This window comes from Coregonus clupeaformis, chromosome 20, assembly GCF_020615455.1.
Source record: "Coregonus clupeaformis isolate EN_2021a chromosome 20, ASM2061545v1, whole genome shotgun sequence".
NCBI lineage: Eukaryota > Metazoa > Chordata > Actinopteri > Salmoniformes > Salmonidae > Coregonus > Coregonus clupeaformis.
The window spans coordinates 19,546,868-19,562,123 of NC_059211.1; positions in this window are offsets into that span (position 1 = coordinate 19,546,868).

A 15,256-nucleotide genomic window follows, 5' to 3' on the forward strand; every position below is an offset into this window, starting at 1 on the left:
TTGGGATGAATTGGAACGGCGACTGCAAACCAGACCTAATCGCCCAACATCAGTGCCTGACCTAACTAATGCTTGTGGCTGAATGGAAGCAAGTCCTCGTAACAAAGTTCCAACATCTAGTGGAAAGCCTTCCCAGAAGAGTGGAAGCTGTTATAGCAGCAAAGGGGGGACCAACTCCATATTAATGCCCATGATTTTGGAATGAGATGTTTGACAAGCAGGTGTCCACATACTTTTGGTCATGTAGTCTAAGTATACCCCTGACGAAAATTGTGTTGAATGGATCAACACTAGTAAAGGTTTTCCTTGACCCAGTTCTTCATATTTACTGGAATGACCTTACTCTACAATTTCCTGTTTATTGTTGGCATAGAAAAAACATCCATGGTTGTTTAAAGCAGAGACCATGGACCTTGTCCCATCTTTGTGTTTTCTTGAATAAGCAGGCCCAAAATGTAATTACAGAGACTATTGACGGATGCATATTCACAGGGACATTCAACCCAGTGAACCCATATTCAATCCAAATGACAAACCAAATGTTTTGGTATTTATCAGATTCAAACTTGTCTACAATAATAGATATCAGCTCATGGCTGCACTTCTAACTTTGAATAAAGACTATTAGTAAAGCCTTTACATACTAGAAGTGTATCAATATATTTAAGACTTAATGTTGATGTATAATACATTACACACAGGTGGTTCACAGAATGAAGTTACCATACATCTCTGATCAAACTTCTAAAGTATTTGATCAAGGCTTCTGGTTAAAGCTTTATCTGTATAACACATCCCACTGGGGCAGCTGTAGGACAGTCATAGAAGTCTTATGATGTCTCAGACGCCCCTCTGATGTCTCCTCGTTTCACACCTGACATACAGATTTACTTTCTCTATTGAAACCACACATCGCCTTATCATCTTATCATTGCTGAAAATGAAAGCAGAACAAATTTCAGATTTTCGCATACGAATACTGAAAATGCCTGTACCTGTCCTTTGAAACTGTCAAAAGAGGCCACGTTTCTCAGAACCTCAGATGATTTTAATGAGGTACAGTGCAACCTTGATGTACAGTACTGTATCCGATGCTCTCTGCTCTTGCACAGCGGTCATCCTCACTGTTTGTTAATCGGAAAGAAGTTCACACTTTTTATTTCCTCAGTTAGCACATATCACAGACCAGCAGACTTTTTTTTGTCCCTGACAAAGTATGCTGGTGGAAATGCAGAAGCAGACAACGCTTTGAAGAGCCATTTCCTGTTTTTGTTTTGCTGTGTGTGTTTGACGGTTCCCCTATCAACTGATCGAATAAGCTGTCCATCCTGTGGCACTCACTTACTCACACATTTCAAGCTGAAACATTATGACAGATTATGACCGTTTCAAAGTCATTCACTGGTTAAAAATCATTTTGAACCATGATGTGACTGTAATATTCTCTTAGATTACCTGGTCTGCCATTAGTCAATCAAAAATGTGACCTGCTGTAATATATCAAGCTGCTCTTATAAGCCTGGACGAACGTGAAATACATGAACCTATCATGATTGTGCTACATAAAAGTAGCAACGGTCATCAAAATTGTTAAAACGTTTTTTAAACAATTCTAAAAAATGCAACAGTTGGACAATGGACGAAGATACTCCAAACTATTAGCATTTTTATAATCCATCAGATATTGACTGAATTATAGCACATAAAACATTTGACTGGCACGGACAAATAATGATTGTGGTGGGAATTCAGATTTTCAATTTATTGTCAAATGTCACTTTTTTTTCTTAAAATGCAATCATATATACATTTTCTTATTGTATCAGGTATTTTGTTTATTTTTTGTGTTCAAATAAAGTAAATTATATGTGCCTCATTTGCATAAATGCAATAGGACAATTTGCATATATGCATACATTAACACAAAGTGGAGGAACAGAGCTGCAACCACCAAATGCTTGCTCTGTCTACCCTACCTGCACTCACCAGGGCTGTCTAGACTGCCTCATTAATTATGTTCTCTTGCATAATTTAACAAGTGTGTCAATAGCAGGATACCCTCCGATTAAAAATCTGCACGCTTGGCTCTAGATGGCACCCTTCTAAACATACTTTACATTGTTTGCAAGATCAAACATAATATCACTATAATCCGAGTGTTCATTTTTGGATGTTGCTTTCATTTCAGTGCATCTAATTTGTAAACATTTAAACTCTATTAAATTATTACCTTTTCGATTCCACAAAAAATGAACACCCATCAAAATAAAGTTAGCTTTATTTTCTTTCTTGTGATGTAAGTGTTGAGATGGTGTGTTAAATCCTCCTGAGTGGCGCAGTGGTCTAAGGCACTGCATCGCAGTGCTAGCTGTGCCACTAGAGATCCTGGTTCGAATCCAGGCTCTGTCGTAGCCGGCCGTGACCGGGAGACCCATGGGGCGGCGCGCAATTGGCCCAGCGTCGTCCAGGGTAGGGGAGGGAATGGCCGGCAGGGATGTAGCTCAGTTGATAGAGCATGGCGTTTGCAACGCCAGGGTTGTGGGTTCGATTCCCACAGGGGGTATGAAAAAAAAAATAATAATAATAATGTAAGTCGCTCTGGATAAGAGCGTCTGCTAAATGACGTAAATGTAAATGTAAATGTTAAATCCCAGACGAAGCTTTAGCATTCTTATAGATTCAATGGAAAGCCAATGTGTCCCATTGAGCCCATTTCAGCCATTACCGGGGTGTGTTTGACAGGTCATTACAAACATTTCCGCGGTCGTAATGTTAACAGGAAAAATCAAAAGGCACAAGCAAGTGTATGAAAGAGTCGCAGGAGTAAAATTAAAGCAATCAATCCAGTAAGATTTAAGTGACAAGTGGATTTTGCACTCCTCAAACACAGGAAATAGATGGCTGAAAAAGACAGATCCTCAGGTGGGCGTGGCATGTGCGTTGCTAATAAAAGGTTAGAAAACGTTTTGCAGTGGTGGAAAAAGTCCCCAATTGTCATACTTGAGTAAAAGTAAAGATACCTTAATGGAAAATGACTCAAGTAAAAGTGAAAGTCACCCAGTAAAATCCTACTTGAGTAAATGTCTAAAAGTATTTGGTTTTAAATATACTTAAGTATCAAAAGTAAATGTAATTGCTAAAATATACTAAAGTATCAAAAGTAAAAGTAAAAGTATAAATCATTTCAAATTCCTTATATTAAGCAACCAGATGGCACCATTTTCTTGTTTTCTTTAATTTACAGATAGCCAGGGGCACGCTCCAACACTCAGATATAATTTACAAACGAAGCATGTGTTTAGTGAGTCCGCCAGATCAGAGGCAGTAGGGATGACCAGGGATGTTCTCTTGATAAGTGTGGAATTAGACCATTTTCCTGTCCTGCTGAGCATTCAAAATGTAACGAGTACTTTTGGGTGTCAGGGAAAATGTATGGAGTAAAAAGTACATCATTTTCGTTAGGAATGTAGTGAAGTAAAGTAAAAGTTGTAAAAAATATAAATAGTAAAGTAAAGTACAGATACCCCAAAAACTACTTAAGTAGTACTTTCAATTATTATTACTTAAGTGTTTTACACCACTGACGTTTTGTACAGTCCAAAAACGAACACAAGCCCAGATGCTGGGATGGATATGAGGTACGAAAAGGCTGTCGTAAGCAGGTACTGTACAGTCTTATGTGCTTGGTCCTGCTTATGAACTCTAGCAATGAGAGGCTGCAAAGAGACAGCTGACTAAGAGAACCAAGTCCTGCTGAGAGAAACACATACACACACACACACAGCACAGCTCCGGCACGGCTCACTGTAATCCTAATGTACCGTGTCTCAGCCAGGCGAGATGCTCGGATAACACACACAATGCCATGCTGTGTTTGAGGCTTACTAAGGTCCTTACGGGGCTGTAAATGTAATTTCCCAGATCGAAGTTCATGATATATCCCCGTAACGTTGAAGATGTTGAGCGGTACCATTGATCTGAATACAATGGGCTCCTTTAGGAGCTGGGCCCTGCTGAGGCTCTATGGGCCATCCTCTGGTTGTGTGGGGCTGGCCACATGGAGGCTGTAATTATTTTTATTTCACCTTTATTTAACCAGGTAAGCCAGTTGAGAACACGTTCTCATTTACAACTGTGACCTGGCCAAGATAAAGCAAAGCAGTGCGATAAAAACAACAACAACACAGAGTTACATATGGAATAAAGAAAACGTACAGTCAAAAACACAATAGAAAATCTATATACAGTGTGTGCAAATGTAGTAAGTTATGGAGGTAAGGCAATAAATAGGCCATAGTGCAAAATAATTACAATTTAGTATTAACACTGGAGTGATAGATGTGCAAATAGAGATACTGGGGTGCAAATTAGCAAAATAAATAACAATGTAAATAACAATATGGGGGATGAGGTAGTTGGGTGGGCTAATTACAGATGCAGTGATCGGTAAGCTGCTCTGACAACTGATGCTTAAAGTTAGTGAGGGAGATAAGTGTCTCCAGCTTCAGAGATTTTTACAGTTCGTTCCAGTCATTTGCAGCAGAGAACTGGAAGGAATGGCGGCCAAAGGAGGTGTTGGCTTTGGGGATGACCAGTGAGATATACCTGCTGGAACGCATACTATGGGTGGGTATTGCTATGGTGACCACTGATCTAAGATAAGGCAGGGATTTGCCTAGAAGTGATTAATAGATGACCTGGAGCCAGTGGGTTTGACGAACGAATATTGTAGTGAGGGCCAGCCAACGAGATAGACTACATCCAATTTGCTGAGTAGAGTGTTGGAAGCTATTTTGTAAATGTCATCGCCGAAGTCAAGGATCGGTAGGATAGTCAGTTTTACGAGGGCATGTTTAGCAGCATGAGTGAAGGAGGCTATGTTGCGAAATAGGAAGCCGATTCTAGATTTAACTTTGGATTGGAGATGCTTAATGTGAGTCTGGAAGGAGAGTTTACGGTCTAACCAGACACCTAGGTATTTGTAGATGTCCATATATTCTAAGTCAGACCCGCCGAGAGTAGTGATTCTAGTCGGGCGGGCGGTGCAAGCAGCGTTCAATTGAAGAGCATGCATTTAGTTTTACTAGCGTTTAAGAGCAGTTGGAGGCCACGGAAGGAGTGTTGTATGGCATTGAAGCTCGTTTGGAGGTTTGTTAACACAGTGTCCAGTGAAGGGCCAGATGTATACAAAATGGTGTCGTCTGCGTAGAGGTGGATCTGAGAGTCACCAGCAGCAAGAGCGACATCATTGATGTACACAGAGAATAGAGTCGGCCCGAGAATTGAACCCTGTGGCACCCCCATAGAGACTGCCAGAGGTCCAGACAACAGGCCCTCAGATTTGATACATTGAACTCTATCTGAGAAGCAGTTGGTGAACCAGGCGAGGCAGTCATTTGAGAAACCAAGGCTATTTAGTCTGCCAATAAGAATGCGGTGATTGACAGAGTCAAAAGCCTTGGCCAGGTCGATGAAGACGGCTGCACAGTACTGTCTTTTATCGATCGCGGTTATTATATCGTTTAGGACCTTGAGCGTGGCTGAGGTGCACCCATGACCAGCTCGGAAACCAGATTGCATAGCGGAGAAGGTATGGTGGGATTCGAAATGGTCGGTGATCTGTTTGTTAACTTCGCTTTCAAATACTTTCGAAAGGCAGGGCAGGATGGATATAGGTCTGTAACAGTTTGGATCTAGAGTGTCACCCCCTTTGAAGAGGGGGATGACCGCGGCAGCTTTCCAATCTCTGGGGATCTCAGACGATACGAAAGAGAGGTTGAACAGGCTAGTAATAGAGGTTGCGACAATTTTGGCGGCTAATTTTAGAAAGAAGGGGCCAGATTGTCTAGCCCAGCTGATTTGTAAGGGTCCAGATTTAGCAGCTCTTTCAGGACATCAGCTATCTGAATTTGGGTGAAGGAGAAGAGGGGGGGAGGGGGGGGGGCAAGTTCCAGCGGAGGGTGCAGAGCTGGTGGCCGGGGTAGGGGTAGCCAGGTGGAAAGCATGGCCAGCCGTAGCAAAATGCTTATTGAAATTCTTGATTATCGTAGATTTATCGGTGGTGACAGTGTTTCCTAGCCTCAGTGCAGCGGGTAGCTGGGAGGAGGTGCTCTTATTCTCCATGGACTTTACAGTGTCCCAAAACTTTTTGGAGTTAGTGCTACAGGATGTACATTTCTGTTTGAAAAAGCTAGCCTTTGCTTTCCTAACTGATTGTGTATATTGGTCTGTAGCAAGCGGCAACAGTGAGATACTTATTTCTGGAAAGGTGGATTTTTAGAAGTAGAAGCTCAAACTGTTTGGGCACAGACCTGGATAGTATGATAGAGCTCTGCAGGCTATCTCTACAGTAGGTTGCAACTCCGCCCCCTTTGGCAGTTCTATCTAGATGGAAAATGTTGTAGTTCAGGATGGAAATTTCTGAATTTTTGGTGGCCTTCCTAAGCCAAGATTCAGACACTGCTAGAACATCAGGGTTGGCAGAGTGTGCTAACGCAGTGAATAACTCAAACTTGAGGAGGAGGCTTCTGATGTTAATATGCAAGAAACCAAGGCTTTTACGGTTACAGAAGTCAACAAATGATACCGCCTGGGGGGTAGGAGTGATACTGGGGGCTATAGGGCCTGGGTTAATCTCTACATCACCAGAGGAACAGAGGAGGAATAGAATAAGGATACGGCTAAAGGCTTTAAGAACTTGTCTTTTAGTGCGTTGGGTACAGAGAATAAAAGGGGCATGGTCTCTCACATGACAGGTCATGGTCTCTCATTACAGCAATGAGGGAGGCAACTCATTATTAATCAAACAAGTTTAATTCACACACGCACACATGCACAAACGCCTTTAAAAATGAGTGTTACCCGATGCAGTGGATTGAGCTGCAGAGGCTGGAACAGAAGACCTGATGAACTCAGGAGAAACAGACATACCGTCTCCACAAAGACTAGGCCTGTGGGTCCATCAGCCCTCACTCAGTATCCCCATCACAAGCTCACAGCCCCACTGCACAAAGTGCAGTTCACCACCAAACTAGGCTACTGCACTCAATCTCTAACCCATCAACAAACCCCACAGAGAAATCCCACAGAGAGGGGTCAGCTACCAAACAATGGCTGAAAGAACTAGAATCACTCTCTATGACCATGTTTTCAACATTACCTTGTCAGACCTCAGACTTCTACAAATGGAGAGGATTTTTTTAGAAACAAAATCCTGGTGTGCTGAGTGTACCACTTGGGCCCTGATGCCCTTTCACAGATCCATGCTGTCCTGGAACACATTAATATCCACCTGTTGATCAACACTGAATCCGCAGGCATTGAAACTGTCATAACAAATGACACAGCTGCAACATATTCCAACGCTGCAAAGACATTGCTAATTGATGGATCAATATTTAAGAGGAAGTGAACTCAAGGAAGAAAACAATGTGCTTCAACCCAAATTAATCACCCTATTAGAGAGCATTACGTAAGACAAACATTTGAAATAAAGAATTATCTGGAGCATGGATAATGTGTTAACACGTGTTTATCCGACTTACTAAGTTCAATTACATAATGTCCAACTCTGCTCTGATGTCACGCATATGTACTATAGCAACAATACTTAAGGACAGGGTCTGTTATTCAGAACTGTACTGGTCTTTGTTGAAATCCACTTGAACAAACCAATTATTTTCAGTTGCTGTAAAATAATAATCTATATAGTTACCATTTTCTCTGAACAGTCACAGCAGTGACATCAGTAGTAGCCTGATAGAAAACAAACAGTCTGATACTGTACATAAATGAATGGTTTCTAAAAAATGAATATATGACTGCTTTTGTTATGCTCATAGCCATGGCAAAGTATAGGGAGTAGTGAAGCGCAGCTCCCACAGTCACAGAACTAGGGCATTCTAAACCATAGAGATAGATCTATATGTGTTCTGAACTCATAAAACCCATCATAACTCTGTCTCTCATTATTCACAGTGAGAGGCCAGATCTCCACTGGGGTTTTTGGGGGTATTCCAGGGACTATTGATAGGGTGGCTTCGCTTATTGATGCATGTTTTGGCCCTGCCGATACTCCACATTCCATCGATCCCGTCTGCAGCACTAAATGGACAGAGGCTGGCAGACTGACTGCATGTTAATACGGCCTGCTGTCCTACCTATCCTAATACAGTTCACTCAGGTTCACAAACCAGATGAAACTGTTTTGCCATTCACTTTACAAATGTAAATGCTGTCTGTTTAACCCTAAAAGCGCCAACAGGGGTACATTTTGACAATTTTGAACCCCTTTTTTCTATCCTTCTGTCACGTCTCCTCCCGTTGCTTCCCTCCGGCGCTCTGATTCGCCGGTCTACTGAGCCACCGGTTTGAGCGCACCACCTCGGCAACACCGGAATGGACTGTTCAGTGTTGTGTTGTGTGTGATTGTTAGTGTCATGTCGTGTACTCGCTCATTGTTGATTCCTGCGTCTGCGTCCTGCCTCTTCGTATCCTCAGTACTCATCACACCTTCTGAAATTTTGGGACTTTGTCAATCAACTAGTTACCGACAAATAATGTACCATGACTTCTGTGTTAATATGGAGGAATGAAAAATTATATCTATTTGGTATAGTAGTGAAAATGTAGACTCAATAGTACACTTTGTGATAAAATCACCAAATTTGGCACATGTACAGTTGAAGTCGGAAGTTTACATACACCTTAGCCAAATTCATTTAAACTCAGTTTTTCACAATTCCTGACATTTAATCCTAGTAAAAATTCCCTGTCTTAGGTCAGTTAGGATCACCACTTTATTTTAAGAATATGAAATGTCAGAATAATAGAGAATGATTTATTTCAGCTTTTATTTCTTTCATCACATTCCCAGTGGGTCAGAAGTTTACATACACTCAATTAGTATTTAGTAGCATTGCCTTTAAATTGTTTAACTTGGGTCAAACGTTCCGGGTAGCCTTCCACAAGCTTCACACAATAAGTTGGGTGAATTTTGGCCCATTCCTCCTGACAGAGCTGGTGTAACTGAGTCAGGTTTGTAGGCCTCCTTGCTCGCACACGCTTTTTCAGTTCTGCCCACAAATGTTCTATAGGATTGAGGTCAGGGCTTTGTGATGGCCACTCCAATACCTTGACTTTGTTGTCCTTAAGCCATTTTGCCACAACTTTGGAAGTATGCTTGGGGTCATTGTCCATTTGGAAGACCCATTTGCGACCTAGCTTTAACTTCCTGACTGATGTCTTGAGATGTTGCTTCAATATATCCACATAATTTTCCTTCCTCATGATGCCATCTATTTTGTGAAGTGCACCAGTACCTCCTGCAGCAAAGCACCCCCACAGCATGATGCTGCCACCCCCGTGCTTCACGGTTGGGATGGTGTTCTTCGGCTTGCAAGCCATCCCCTTTTTCCTCCATACATAACGATGGTCATTATGGCCAAACAGTTCTATTTTTGTTTCATAATTCCTCCAAAAAGTACGACCTTTGACCCCATGTGCAGTTGCAAACCATAGTCTGGCTTTTTTATGGCGGTTTTGGAGCAGTGGCTTCTTCCTTGCTGAGCGGCCTTTCAGGTTATGTCGATATAGGACTCGTTTTACTGTGGATATAGATACTTTTGTACCTGTTTCCTCCAGCATCTTCACAAGGTCCTTTGCTGTTGTTCTGGGATTGATTTGCACTTTTCACACCAAAGTACGTTCTTCCTGAGCGGTGTGACGGCTGCGTGGTCACATGGTGTTTATACTTGCGTACTATTGTTTGTACAGATGAACGTGGTACCTTCAGGCGTTTGGAAATTGCTCCCAAGGATGAACCAGACTTGTGGAGGTCTACCATTTTTGTTCTGAGGTCTTGGCTGATTTCTTTTGATTTTCCCATGATGTCAAGCAAAGAGGCATTGAAGGTAGGCCTTGAAATACATCCACAGGTACACCTCCAATTGATTCAAATGATGTCAATTAGCCTATCAGAAGCTTCTAAACCATGACATCATTTTCTGGAATTTTCCAAGCTGTTTAATGCACAGCCAACTTCTGACCCACTGGAATTGTGATACAGTGAATTATAAGTGAAATAATCTGTCTGTAAACAATTGTTGGAAAAATTACTTGTGTCATGCACAAAGTAGATGTCCTAACCGACTTGCCAAAACTATAGTTTGTTAACAAGAAATTTGTGGAGTGGTTGAAAAACTAGTTTTAATGACTCCAACCTAAGTGTATGTAAACTTCCGACTTCAACTGTATGTACCCTGAAAATATATAGATATGGAGCCACCACAGATTAATTATATTCCACATAATAATTAATATTCTGTTGCTGCAGAATTATTCTCCTGCTGTGGCAAACTGGCTCAAATTAAGATCCTACATCTGTAGGGACCTATAAAATCATGCATTGCGGAGAATGCGGACGGAATCACGGAATACAGACCTTACCTGGCGCCGACGAAGATGGCGGCCTCGCGACTAGCTCTTAGGAAACTTTGCTGTATTTTGTTTTTTTATGTATTATTTTTTACATTATAAGCTCAGAATATCATTACATACAGCCGGGGAAAACTATTGGATATCAGAGTGGCGGTAACTCACCAGCATTACGACCAGGAATACGACTTTCCCAAAGCAGATCCTTTGTTTGCTCTCCCCAGGGAACTGAACTGATTCCAGCGGCTGATCCAAAACATCGCCGGCGGAGGAGAAGCACTCGGAGCGGCCTGCTGGTTCGAGTTAGCTTCCAAGTATACTACTCGCTAATGTTCAGTCTTTGGTTTACAAGATCGACGAACTCCGGGCAAAGATTTCTTTCCACAGAGACATCAAGGCCTGTAACATACTTTGGCTCTCTTGGGATTTTCTGTCTAAATCGGTCCAGCCAGAGAGGTTCTCAGTTCATCGCGCAGACAGGAAAAAATATCTCTCCGGGAGGCAGAAGGGAGGAGGTGTGTGTTTCATGATTAACGAGTCATGGTGTAATTGTAGTAACATACAGGAACTCGAGTCCTTTTGTTCACCCGACCTAGAATATCTCACAGTCAAATGCAGACCGTATAATCTCCCAAGATAATTTTCTTCGGTTATAGTCACGGCCGTGTATATCCCCCCTCAAGCCGATACCACGACGGCCCTCAAAGAACTTCACTGGACTTTATGCAAACTGGAAACCACAAATCCTGAGGCTGCATTTATTGTAGCCGGGGATTTTAACAAAGCAAATTTGAGGACTAGGCTGCCGAAGTTCTATCAACCCGGAGGAGTCCTCACTGGAGGAGGATTGCCGAGAGAGAGAGAAGGATCGGATCTGCAGGGTAAGAGAGGAGGCCACCACATTACGGGGGCTGATAGCAAGAATAGAGCGGGAGAGCTCCATTCAAGAGGAGGCACTGCAGGAGGCTCGTAGGGAGAAGGAGGAAGTAGATGCACGGAGAGAGGAGCTGGTCAGGCAACATAAGGAGCGTGGGTTAATTGAGGAACCCATGTATGCAGAGATACGCACTGTATCGCCAGTGCGCATGCACAGCCCAGTGCGTTCTGTGCCAGCGCCCCGCACGTGTCGTGCGAAAGTGGGCATCCAGCCAGGACGGGTTGTGCCGGCTCAACGCTCCTGGTCTCTAGTGCGCCTCCAAGGTCCAGTATATCCTGCTCCGGTTCTACGCACTGTGTCACCAGTGCACCTCACCAGTCCTGTACGGCCCGTACCTGCTCCTCGCACCAGACCAGTGGTGCGTGTTCCCAGTCCGGCCCGGCCCGTTCCTGTTCCTCGCACCAAGCCAGTGGTGCGTGTCGCCAGCCCGGTACGCCCCGTACCTGCTCCCCGCACCAAGCCAGTGGTGCGTGTTCCCAGTCCGGCCCGGCCCGTTCCTGTTCCTCGCACCAAGCCAGTGGTGCGTGTCGCCAGCCCGGTACGCCCCGTACCTGCTCCCCGCACCAAGTCAGTGGTGTGTGTCCCCAGTCCGGCCCGGCCTGTTCCTGTTCCTCACACCAAGCCAGTGGTGCGTGTTCCCAGTCCGGTACGGCCCGTGCCTGCTCCCTGCACCAAGCCAGTGGTGCGTGTCGCCAGTCCGGCCCGGCCCGTTCCTGCTCCTCGCACCAAGCCAGTGGTGCGTGTTCCTAGTCCGGTCCGGCCCGTGCCAGCTCCTCACACCAGACCAGTGGTGCGTGTGTCCAGTCCGGCACGGCCCGTGCCCGTTCCACCGGTGCCTGGTCCGGCACCGGTCGGTTGCTCCACTCCGGAGCCAGAGCAGTCCGCTCCACCGGTGCCCAGTTCAGCTCCGGTCAGCGGCTCTACTCCGGAACCAGAGCAGTCCGCTCCACCGGGGTCCAGTCCAGCTCCGGTCAGCGGATCCACTCCGGAACCAGAGCAGTCCGTTCCACCGGGGTCCAGTCCAGCTCCGGTCAGCGGATCCACTCAGGAGCCAGAGTAGTCCGCTCCACCGGGGTCCTGTCCAGGTCCGTTCAGCAGCTCCACTCCGGAGCCAGAGCAGTCCGCTCCACTGGGGCCTAGTCCAGCTCCGGTCAGCGGCTCCAGTCCAGACCCAGACGTCAGCCCCTCTCCAGGTTCGGGGTCCCACACCAGGGCCCAGACAGGGCTTGGTGCATCGCGGGAGGATTGCCGATCCAGGCCCAGATGTCAGCCCCTCTCCAGGTTTGGGGTCTCCCACACCAGGGTCCAGACAGGGCTTGGTGCATCGTGGGAGGAAGGAGAGGGGAAGCAGCGCGCCGAGGTCCAGACCAGACCAGGGGCGCAACGGGGAGGCTGAGAGAATGAGGTCGTCATGCCCGGAGCCGGATCCGCCTCCGAAGCGGAATGCCCACCCGGACCCTACCCTGTTATGTCAGGTTTGTGCGGTCGGAGTCCGCACCTTTGGGGTGGGGGGGTACTGTCACGCCCTGACTTATGGAACTCTTGTATGTTGAGTCAGGGTGTGGAGATCTATGTTATTATTGTGTTTCTATGTTTGGCCGGGTGTGATTCCCAATCAGAGGTAGCTGTCGCTCGTTGTCTCTGATTGGGGATCATACTTAAGTAGCCTGTTTGTTATCATTAGTTGTGGGATCTTGTTCCGTGTATAGGCTTGTATGGTGTTTAGCCTGAGGACTTCACGTTACGTTGTTTTGTTTGTGTGTTTATTTTGATAAATAAACATGTATGCATTTCACGCTGCGCCTTGGTCTGACCCGTCCTTCAACGACCGTGACAATAAGGAACACCTGTTTTAGTGACTGATGGTACTTTTCTACAATTCTATGGAATTTTCTATGATCAGACACTTTCTTATCTGAATAGTAAATTAAATGCATGTCTGCACCCAAAAAAATTACAGAAAGCATTGAGTCTTACATATGATAAGATAATAATTATAATATTAATAAAACAATAACTATTGAAAGAATAAGGATAGGGGAATACATTTCCTCATTCAAACCTGAAAACAAAGTGCAATTTACATCACTATCATAACCTTAAAATCATACACAACCGCTTGCCCTTGCATTCAGGTGCCACACAAGCAAACCATGTCATATTCTCCTTTCTATCTTTCCTGTAACAAAGCCAACAATTTCTAGAGTAGTCCTCAAGTATACTGAAGTTTCACTCTTTATGTTCTGAAAATCAGCAAAATGTTAGCTTGGTCTTCGACCTGTTTGTACTATATAGCCAACTCCTATGTATAGCCAACTGCTATGGTAACATGGCATGACAACTATCATACATTAGGAGTTAGCCAGACAGTATAAACAGATCTGGGACCAGGCTAGAGCATTTCTACGACCTTCACCACCAGCTTGGTATGTACAGCAGCCACCTCCATCAGCATCAACCTCAGAGGGGGGGACCAGTTCAGATGCTTCTCTGCTAGTCGATGTTCACCTGTCTGTCCTGTGTGTGTGTGTGTGTGTCTCATACTCTTCATCCACATCTTCACCAAGTAGTTCCTAATCGAAAACATCTTCCTCCAAGAAGTCCATGACCACATGGTACTCCCCATCCTGCAGGCCTTCCTCAGTGATGACCCTTTGGCACATGAGAACGGGGATCATGAATGCCCGGGAATTGTTATCAACCTGATTGCAAGGTGATGAAGTGACATTTTATAATCCTAAGGTTTTCACTCTAACATTTGAGAAAGAATGTAACAATTTAATATCTGATAGTCCATAACTGAAATAATATGATAATGTAGCATGTAGCAAAGTAAAGCCAGCTAGACCTCCAGCTTGAGATATCATAAGGGTTATACATTCATTCTTGCATTCAACAGCCAGAAGGCTTACTATTTTTTAGGAATCATATCATAGATAAACATACACCTTGAGATTGCTAGCTAGCTAATAATAATAATATACCCTCTCTCTTTCTTCTGGTTGGCAGGCTAGTAGCTACTAATCCAATCACAAGCCAGTTTGTTTTAGCTCTAACACCTAGTGACAAATACTCTTCAAATTGTCAATTTGAGCATTTGATTTTGTAGAGTCATCAAAGAAAACATTAACATAAAAAAGACAAGACACAAGCTAAATCCAGTAGGCTACCTTGGTCCGTTTTGAGTGACTGACTGACTGCAGCTTGAACAACAGTCAACTAGCTACCATTAGTTAGCTCAAAGACTTTGGTAGCTAGCAATCTAGCTAACATTATCCGAGGAGACACTGTAGTGGCCTGGAAATACAATGACATTGCTATTTTTAGCTAGAATTGCTAGCTAAAAATAGCTAGCAATGCTAACGTTAGAGAGCTAAAATCCTAGCTAGCTAGCTAAAGTTATACTCCATCTAATGTCAAACTGGTGACATCACAATGAAGAAAAAATGTTTTCCTACTAATGATTTGTCTCCTTTAGAAATGTCATCGTTTTCCCAAGGTACTATAATGCACTTTGGACTAAATCTTCAACAACACATGGATGAGATATTGCATTTTTTCTTGCATCAGTCCTCAAGAGAACGTTCAAAACGATATTGCAACGAAGCATGCAACCCATGAATAGCATGTCCTCCTTTACTTATAATAGAAAAATAACTTACTTCATGAATGGTTGCTGCTGCTGCCGGTTTCAAGATCCATGAGACACAACCTTGATGGAGCTGCTGGAAATCCACGTGCACCTAGCCTGATAGGCAATTCAGTCCGATGCGAAGTTTGCTGTGTAAATTCAGACTGAACTTCTCTGACACTTGGTTATGAAAAATAAATCGAAGCCAAATCAGACGTGATTGTTCGGATGGAAGACTATACTGCATGCTGTGT